The sequence below is a fragment of the Sturnira hondurensis genome, unplaced genomic scaffold (genome assembly GCF_014824575.4).
Source record: "Sturnira hondurensis isolate 20B ecotype Veracruz unplaced genomic scaffold, ASM1482457v3 Scaffold0024665, whole genome shotgun sequence".
Classification (NCBI taxonomy): Eukaryota; Metazoa; Chordata; class Mammalia; order Chiroptera; family Phyllostomidae; genus Sturnira; species Sturnira hondurensis.
The window spans coordinates 1-10,585 of NW_028097296.1; the positions used below are offsets into that span (position 1 = coordinate 1).

The 10,585-nt window shown below is 42.3% G+C and overlaps 1 pseudogene; it reads left to right on the plus strand.

Moving 5' to 3' along the window:
- The first annotated feature begins 6,991 nt into the window (after positions 1 to 6,991).
- Positions 6,992 to 10,377, plus strand: LOC118981794 (14-3-3 protein theta-like; annotated as a pseudogene).
- Positions 10,378 to 10,585: the final 208 nt, after the last annotated feature.

Sequence of the window (10,585 nt, forward strand, 5' to 3'; positions counted from 1 at the left end):
TCTTAATTGGTGGGATTTTGAGAAAAGAGATATATGCATGGTGTGCTGGTAAGCTGATCTTCTGAACAATAAACTCTGGTTGGACAATTTTGTTGGTTTGTTTTAGTATAAATACTTCTACCCCGGCCAGTTTCAAGCTATCAACCTGAAATCACTGAACTGAGGTTTGGAAGCAGATGTGCTCCCATGAGCCAGTGTGAGCCAATCCCAGCGCAGACTGGCTGCTGCTGGGGTGGTTGGGGCGGGGGAGGGGGGCGGGGTTCCTATTAAGGAGCCCAAAGGCTGCATCCTATCTGATGTAGTTCCCAGAAAATTCAGTTTTTGAAATTATATTTGATTTTATAACTATAAAACTAAAGATTCCCTTTGTAAACCTTTCACTGCTGCACATCAGTTGTGCAGAAAATTGATGTGGCAATCAATTTTCCCTAACGAGTGATATAGATAAAGGTGTGTGTGCTAGTAAGACAAAGATATTCCAAAGATTTGTGTTACTCATTTTGGCAGTAACGTTTCTATTCCGGTGGGTGAGGTAAATTTACAGTGCTCCCCACGACTGTCCACCAGATGGCAGACATTTCCCTGCAGCCTTAAAATGAGGCACATCATTTCTGCAGCTGAGGAGTGATTTCTGAAAATGCAAAGGAAATAAAAGCGTATCTGATTAAACAACAGCAAAGGCAGGAGCACAGCTACAACTCGAAGGTGCACTCTTACTTGTTTTCCCTCTTCAGCACACACCTCTCTCTGGGGTTCTAGAGGGCTTTATCTAACTGCTCTTCCCCCATGTTTTCATCAGGAAACACCTGCATTTGAACTTGGCCAAATCTGAACTTTTGATCTTTCCCTTCCCTCCAGTTCCACTTCTCTTTGAGCCTTTTCTTCCAGTGGCTCATCCCAGAAACCTGGACTCATCTTTGATAATTTTACTGTTCTCACTTTTCATAGCTAATCCATCGTCAGATCCCATCGGTTCTTGTCTACCGTCTTTCCCTGAGATTAATTACTGCACCAAAGCCTCCCAACTCCTTGCCTTTCTTCTATTTTCTACACCACAGAAACAGCATTATTTTAAAGGGTAAACCAGAACATGTTATTCTTTTGTTTAAATCCTTCATGGCTTTCTTTGACTTTTTTTCTTTAAAGTAATTGACACGTTACTTCTTGAAGCAAAGTCTCAGAATAAACTAGCAAATGTGAGTAGATAAAAGCAAAAGCAATAGACTTCACTAGCTCACAGATATAGCTACTTGGTTCATTAGGGTAGTGCAGGTGCTTTCAATAGAAAATAAGTTGGTACTTAGTGTCCTCAAGGTCATAATCTACCATCCACATCCCACAGGGAAATTATCTGCTTGTTCACCTCAAAGAGGTTAAAGGCAGATCTTAAGGTTTTATTTTGAAGGTGTAAAAGTCTCTCGAGAGGAATTGTGGAAGGAACCTTGGGATGATGGTTAGATCTGAAGACAATATTAAGTGTTTTTTCAGTCCTCTCCCCTTCCCTCCTCCACTCCTCCCCCTCCCCTTCCTTCCCAGTGCTTATTAGCTTAAAAACAGACTTAATGTTTTAGTGAGAGTTCATGTGGGTCAGAATTACACATTAGCTCATGAACTTGTATTTCCAAATAAATCCGTTGAAATGCAAACATTAATTTATTTGAGTGGGGCTGTCAATGCTGAGCTAAAAACCAAATCATCACAAATAAGCACTGATAATAAGCCTGAGATGTTTTGTTACAGATATATTTTATATGTGCTAGGGTGACTTTACCCATAAAAGGTAGAAATGTAATTGAAAGGCTTTCTTAGGCTCCGCCGAGAAAGAAATGCCAATCAGCCATAAAATAGGCAATAAAGAGGTTTATTGAGGTCTGTGCACCCAGGCGAGGTTCTCCTGGTCTGCAGGATGAGGCTGGGAGAAGTCACACCCAAGCAGGGACTGTAGTGGGGTTTTGTTTTCGTTGGCTCCCCGTGGGAGCTGGGGATTGGTGCCCTCTGAACAAAGAAGCAATACAGCACTGGTGGTCTCTTCCTGGGACTCAGATTACTGTGAGGATGTCCATCTTGGCAAAGTCCAGCTGGAGCTTCCTCCTATCCCCGCCCACCCTAACAGTAATCACCTGGGACGGAGTCATGTTGCAAGGATCTGCCTATGAGATGGAGAGGCATCCACAGAATATCTGCCATGCCCAGCCCTCCAGCTTCCTGGGAACTGTCCTCTTCCTCCATATTCTAGGAATCTGGGGCTCCCTTTCCCACACCCTAGGAAGGTGTATTTTTTCTAAACTGTGATGCTCTTTCCCTCTCTCAGGGACAGACACTTAACCTGGGGATCGGGCCGGACCAACGATGCTCCTCCCTTGGAGATTTGGAATCAGGGACAGAAGATTTCAACAGTCCAGAACACAGAGAGAGATAACCTGAAAAGTGATTTGTTAGCAGTGGATATTTCTACCCTTGGTCTGGAGAACAGAGACAGCCAGCGTGCAAGGAGAAGAATAGAGACTTGGAGAGGAAGCCGAGAGCGGGACAGAGCGGCCCTCCTGATTCCCCAGGGTGCTCCGGAACCTGGCTACCGAGGTCCTGCAGCATCTCTGCCCCTGGGCCCTGGGAGGCAGCTTCATTCCTCCTGATGAATTCCCTTGTTCCCTCTTCACGCAGCTCCGGTTGGGTCGCCATCAATTGCCACCAAAGGTTCGAACAAGCATGCTTTTCTAACTGTCCCTGAACATTTTCAGAAAAGCAGAGGAAGCTTTCTTTTTCCTTTACAGAGAAGTAGACAGTGTTCAGCAGAGTAAAGGCATTTTTAATACACTTGTAGGAACATTGTAACCTGCATTGTTTTCTGTTATTATACCACAAAACTCTCTTTGAAAGATCTTTGTATAAAGGAGTCTTAGCACAGCCAGACTTGAGGAGAGATTGTTGCCCTGTGCTCTGAAAAGCTCCACACATCATCCGCGATTCCCTAGTAATTGTATCAAAATCAACAGCTCTACTTTTTAAAAGGTAATTAACTGTTTGTGAGGTTTCTTTGTTAAGCGAAGGAGAGTTTTCGAATGTTCTTTACCCCCTTTGTACACAAGTGAATAGCACATCCATCACTCCTGGTTTCTTTATTCAAACAACTAGGCAGGAGCTTTTGTCTCCTTCACAGGCCCGGTCAGGACTGCCACTGCTTGCCATCTCAAACCCATCCTCATCGCATCACTCAATGTTTTTGAATAAACTGATCCTCTGATACTGGCAAAAGTATTTTAATTCTATGGGTATTTATTTCTATTGCTTCTCAAACAATATTAAAAGCTGGGAGGGGGTTATTTCTATAGTATGAGCTCACTGCTTATCAGGATCCTGGGGGCGTAAGCATGAGTGCTGGTGGAAGAAAAATAATGTGATTTCTGTGGTCTCTTAGGGAAGCAGAAAACGCCCTGTGAAATCATTTTGTGAGAAAAGCAAGCTCACTATCGGTGCATTTTCAAGTAATATTTATCTTTTCTTGTGTGCTTGAATAGTATCTCTTGGATCTGAGAGATCCGCTTGGTTCTGTGGGCGTTGGACACACAGTCCAGGCCTGGATGCACGAAGTGGAGAATGGGGCTGGCCCACTGCTGGTGAACTGAGGTCACGCATCTTCGATGAACCTGGCCCGGCAAGTTCCTTCACCTAAAGCTGTCTAGGGTTTCACAGTGCTTACTCNCCTTTGTACACAAGTGAATAGCACATCCATCACTCCTGGTTTCTTTATTCAAACAACTAGGCAGGAGCTTTTGTCTCCTTCACAGGCCCGGTCAGGACTGCCACTGCTTGCCGTCTCAAACCCATCCTCATCGCATCACTCAATGTATTTGAATAAACTGATCCTCTGATACTGGCAAAAGTATTTTAATTCTATGGGTATTTATTTCTATTGCTTCTCAAACAATATTAAAAGCTGGGAGGGGGTTATTTCTATAGTATGAGCTCACTGCTTATCAGGATCCTGGGGGCCTAAGCATGAGTGCTGGTAGAAGAAAAATAATGTGATTTCTGTGGTCTCTTAGGGAAGCAGAAAACGCCCTGTGAAATCATTTTGTGAGAAAAGCAAGCTAACTATCGGTGCATTTTCAAGTAATATTTATCTTTTCTTGTGTGCTTGAATAGTATCTCTTGGATCTGAGAGATCCACTTGGTTCTGTGGGCGTTGGACACACAGTCCAGGCCTGGATGCATGAAGTGGAGAATGGGGCTGGCCCACTGCTGGTGAACTGAGGTCCTTCACCTAAAGCTGCTTGGGGTTTCACAGTGCTTACTCCCCCCCCCCCGCCCCCATATTTGTCAGAAAATGGGCTTTGCTTCTCTTTTCTTCATCACCCTTGACCCATACATACTGGGTCATCTACCTATCACATTGTAGCCAGGCATTTAAGGCACGAAGCTGTTGGATGTGGGTGAATCTTGGTGCACACATTACACACACAAAAGTAAACGGGTTCACAGATTCTAATTTCTCCATTTCCCTCCAGTCCATGTAGAGAACTCTCTTTTCCTGATTTCGTAGGAAGTGCGATTTCTTTCCTTCATGCTTTCCTTCATGCTTTCCTTCTTTCCTTCATTGAACCGGACTCATGCAATAGAAACCATAACAGTATTCAAATGATTGTTGTTGTTTTACTCCACTAAGTTGGAGGTGGTTTGTTACAGAAGGAATATGCTAACCTCTCTCAGATTCTGCTTCCTCACCTGCAAAATTATGCCTACCTCATGTGCTCATCGCGAAGATTAAAGAGCATGTTTGTGAAGTATGGTAGAGCAGGGGCTGGCATAAAGTAAGCACTCAGTAAATGGCAGCTCTGGTAGCTCTTCTTATGTTTGTTTCCGTGGAGTCCCCAAAGGGTTTGAAGAGGAGCTTCCCCTGCTTCTCCACAGCATCACATTGGAGAAACAAATGCCTCCCAACTTGTGAACTTTTGTCCTGGTTATTATTAATTAGCATTCATATAATTTAATATTATCAACTGACTGAAGAATAATTTATTTGTAACTTTAATACCTCTCCTGATAGAAGGTAGTTGCTACAGCAAAATAGAAATAAGGAGAGCAGGATTAGAAGAGCATGTTAATGAGATGAGTAATTTGAGTTACTCAGAGTACCAGTCTGAATGCCGAACTAAAACCATGGGCTGAAAAAGACAAACAGAAAAACTGTGGGCTGGTGATGGAGTGGGCTATTCTCCTTCCACCGCACTCCCTCACCTGTTGTGCATGCATCGTCCCTTCAGAGGAAAGCCTGGAACTGCTTTGTTTCCACATAAGAATTTTATAACACTCAACTGTTGTCCTGAAGTCTTTGCAAGGTGTTCCATGCTATTCCAAAGATTTGTAAGTGCTATGAACTGAATGTCTGTGCCCCTCCAAAATTCCTATGTTGAAGGCCTAACCCCCAGTGTGATGATATCTGGAGACGTGTTTTTTGGGAGATAATTAGGTTTAGATGAGGTCCTGAGGTGGGGCACTCATGATGGGATTAGAGCCCTCATAAGAAGATACCAGAAAGCTCCCCCACCCCCAAATCCCACATGAGGATGTGGTAAGAAAAATAGCCATCTGCCAATCAGAGGGTCCAAACCAGACACCAAGTCTGCTGGCACCTTGATCTCGGACTTCCCAGCTTCCAGAACAGTGACAAATAAATGTCTGTTGTTTAAGCCACTCAGTCTGTGGTATTTTAATGCCCCAAATTGACTAAGACAATAAGGAAATTGAATATTTGTATTTAGAAATGCATTTCTAATAGAAACCCTGACTTAAATAAAAATTTACTTCTGAGGGGAAGCCATTAACTGAATCTGTAATGTCATTTAAATATCAAATATTTTTAAATGGAAAAGCATGTGTGAAACTGTTGCAATATTGTTTTTCACACAAACCAGGAGAAATGAGGCACTAGCAGACTAGTCTACTCGTCTAGGAGCCCGGCGCTCAGTCCTCTACTCTGTTGTATGGATCTGACTGCATCACTTCCCTCTCCAGCCCTCCATTTATTTGTAAAAGGAAATGGTAGGAAAAGTTTTGGTAAAAACGTTATACAAAACTTCCTTCCCATTCCTGTACCCACTAAGAGGAACCGAAGGAAGCTCACTAGAGGAGGAAGCTCAACACTGAAACTGAGAAAGGCCCTAAACTCAAACTACACACTCTGAAGAACGTCAGCGAAGAACACCACTTGAAGGAAGCAAACTGAAAGGCCAGGCTCCGACACAGGGTTCTTTTACTGCTGGACGCATGCGAAGTGTGGACATGAGACTGAGGCACCTCTAATTCTATCCACTTTAGAGAACTGAAGACTTCAAAGGATGGGTGGGCGTTAGCAAAACCCCTGTTTTGAGTCATTTTTCTGCTAAAGTTCTCCAGGAGGTAAGAGCATGTCCAGAAATTCTATTTGGGATGGATTAGAGGCTTCAGACTAGTTAGAAGAGACACCATAACACTGATTTTGCAAAGCACTTTACATTATATGAAGGGAATGCCAAAGGTCACTATCAAAGAATTGAGGAGGGAACACTGATGAAATTATTGGGCCAGCAATCCTCAAGTATGCCTTGGCTCTGCCATTGCCAAAAATACTGGGACAGGAAAAGACAGCCTCAATAAAGGAGAAACTTTTTTTTCCTTCTTAGAAGCTGCTTGGAGGGCGGTAGTGAGAAAACACTGAAGCTCCAAGCTCAGTGCTGCTGACAGCTGTGCCATCTTTTCCATCTCACTTGGTGCCCTAGTGTGGCAGAGGGTAGGGAACTGGGACCACAAAAGCCTAGCACTTGACCAGTATCATTGTTAACCCCCATCAAATGGCTGGGTGGGAGAGTTTTTGAAGGTTTTGGCATGACTCAATAAAATAATTATTCCTGGGACTGGCAAAGAACGAAGCTGGAATTCCAGCCGCACTAGGGTTACCCCTTTGGCAACTGGTGTGAGCAACAGCAGAGCTGTTTTCCTATTTCTGGCTATAGCCATGGCTGTGTGGTGAGTGAAAATGGACACAGTCTTCTTTCTGTGTGGAGACCTCTGGACACCCAGCTGAAATTGTCTTATGCCTCACGAAACCACAACTCTGGCTGTAACCAAGATGAAGATCCACTAGAATTGTCCAATGAGAGTGCAGCCTGCTCTCAGTGGCCTACAGAACTATTGTCAGAGGCCATAGGTCCACCTGGAGGGTCAGCTGGAGCTTCAAGCAGAAAACCAACACCTCTGACAAGAAGTTACATTACTAGGAACTATCTGGAGAAAGTAGAATCTAAACTGAGATTTTTCTGCACCACCGTCCTGAGATTTTGGATAACCAATGCAAAGAATCCAGAAAGTTTTATCTAAAAATGGAGGTTACTTCTGGTACCTTTGATATGTGAGGTGATGATCAAAACAAACTACAGATCATTCCCATGGAGCTTCCCAAATAGCATTTGCTATAAACATGAAAGAGATACAACCCACACCCCCAGTTCACTTTGGGCTGGCTCTTAGCTTTTCTATACTTTACTGTGAGATCCTTAACAACCCAGAGCTTGCCTGTACACTGGCTGAACCCACTTTTGAGGAAGCCACCACAGAACTTTATTTTTTTATTTTTTAAATACATTTTATTGATTATACCATTATAGTTGTTCTATTCTCCCCCTTCATTCCCCTCCACCCTGCACACCCTCTCCCACCCACATTCCCCCCCTTTAGTTTATGACCACGTGTCTCAAGTTCTTTTCTTAAATATTTTTAACATTTATCTTTAGAGAGGAAGGAGAGAAGGAGAGACACATCAATGTATGGTTGCCTTTTTGTGTGTGCATCTGCTGCTGGGAACTGGCCTGCAGGGAACCAGCCTGCAACACAGGTATGTGCCCCAACTGGGAATCAAACCGTGATCCTCTGGTTCCGCAGCCCTGCGCTCAACACACTGAGCCACACCAGCCAGGGCTCAAGTTCTTTAGATTCTATATTTCCCCGACTATTCTTGACCTCCCCCCTATCTATTTTCTACTTACTGTCTATGCTAGAACTTTATAAACTGAATGGAAGACTCGTACAAAGGTAGCACCCTTATCCTGCAGTAGCTTAGAGAAAACAACATCATGGACGTCAGACAATGCAGGAGATGAACGTGAGGGGCAGAAGGACCACAAAACTAAATGTATAGTGTCACCCTTTTTTCCTTCAAGGACCCTTTTACACATCTCCGTTTTCATTCCACTTGTATTCTCTATAGTAGAGAAATATATTCATGTGTATGGAATCAACTGTTAGAATTCACAATAGTAGACTACATTTCTTAGAGTAAGTGTTGTACTCTAGATAAATCTCATAAACCATCTCTTTTTCAGAGGCAAATAATATGTGTTAAGTGTTAAGTATTAATATGTGTTAAGTGTTACATGGAATAAAATGGGCATTTTTAAACTGGGAGAAAAAGGGATGCAGGACAAAATTCCACGAGAAGGAGAAATAAGATTACAGCAAAGATACGGATGCCATTCCCTGTGTTGGTCGACAGGTGGCATTAAAGTAGCTTGGATGCCAAATGGAACAAAGGGCGGAAATAAATATTCAGGATAAAGGCAGCCTTTGGGTGAGTATGTGGGGAGGCAGTGAGAGTGGTTGTTCATATTTGGCTATATCTTATCTCTCTTTTACAATGTTAATTGTTCGAAGTGAGAAACACTTCCAGGTACAACTAAAAGTGGTACTCAACTGTGCCCTGGTTTCCTGCCTGTGAAATGGATATAGTAGTGATGCCTACCTCATAGAATTATTGTGAGTAATAATGTTAATGCATGTATTGGGTTGGCCAAAAAGCTCATTTGGTTTCTTCTGTAAGATGGTTCTAGTAGTGCTTAGTTGTCTTTAACTTCATTCAAAACAATCTTGTTAGGTTGTATTGTGACAGCTATCATATCAGTGTGCATATTTTAAAAACTTACCAAAATTGGCAAATTTTTGTGTAGCCACTTTATTATTGAAGATGGAAGAAAATATGCAACATTTTCTTTTTTTAAATTGTTCAATTACAGTTGTTCCCATTCGCCCCATTACTCGCGTATGCAACATTTTCAGCATATTATGCTTTAGCCTTATAAAAGAAAGATAAAAACTCAACTGAAATGCACATAAAGATTTGTGCAGTGTATAGAGAGAGTATCAAAAGTGGTTTTCAAAGTTTCATGCTGGAGATTTCTTGCTGGTCAATGATGCCCCACAGTCAGGTAGACCAGTTGAGATTGATAGTGATCTAATTGAGACATTAATTGAGAACAATCAATGTTGTACCACGTGGGAGATAGCATATGTATTCAAAGTATCCAAATCAATAAAGTTATTGGTGGAAATGAAAAATGTGTCTTTTATTTTCTGTAAAAAACTAAATAAATTTTTTGGCCAACCCAGTAAATGCCAACAGGACATCTTACAGAGTAAATGCTCAATAAATGTCAATCATTACAATTCTGTAATGATGTAATTATTCTGTAATAATTGTCATGATGCACACAGTTAGCATATGCAGTGTCAACAGTTACTGGTGGCTGTATAATTGGACAAGATGCCCACAAGCTTGATATTTATTACCCAGGGACTAGTTGGCGTTAAAATATCCATAGAACCTATTGGTAAAGTAAAAATTACTTATATTGATGATGTAAATCTTTACCTTAAAAACCTCAAGAGTTCATTGAAATGGTATCTGATTATCATTTAGATGTATACTTCATTGAGTTTTTCCAAAGAAGTATTGTATGAATATTGCAAAGCTGGGAAGTGTCAGTCCTTATCATGTTCAGCTCTGACCAGATATAGGTAATACAGACCTTCTACTTTATGAACTCAGTTTTATCATTACCTAGGCCAGGGATGTCAAACTCGTTTTTGCTGAGGGCTACATCAATTCATACAGTTGCCTTCAAAGGGCTGACTGGAATTTCAATTCCTTAATAGTTAAGGAGCAGTTACATGTATACAGTCCTAAAATTATTTCAGCCCTTTGAAAGCAACCACCGTGAGGTTGATATGGCCCCCGGCAAAAACAAGTTTGACAACCCTGACCTAAATGGTCACTAAGATGACCAGGATGTAATTAGAGAGAGGCTGGAATTAGTCTTGCTATTCTAATAATCGGTGAACTAGAGGGGAACTCTGGAGTACTTGCTCAGACACCAAGCTGCATTTTGCTTTCCTAATTTTGACTCCAGAAGTTCAGGTCTTGCAGTTGGGCTTCTGTCCACCTTCCTGGTTTTCATGTCAACTTTCCCTGACAATGTAGCTCGGTCCTGGACCTTGACAACCTGCTTATCTATTTCTCACTCTCTTATCCTGATACCTGGACTCTGTTACTACCTCTCAGATGCTGAATGAGCTTCTGCTTCAAACTCTGTTGATCCCCTGGAACACCTGTCACCACCTCTCGGACAAACCCTTCTACAGTCTGGGAGACAGCCACAATCATTGCATCCACTCTTTGAGACTGACCCCAGCCCAGATTAACCCTACATTCCCCACAACAGACCCTATTATTGGGACTATTGACCAGGTCAGCAAAATCTGGCCAAGCTGCGGGGTTATT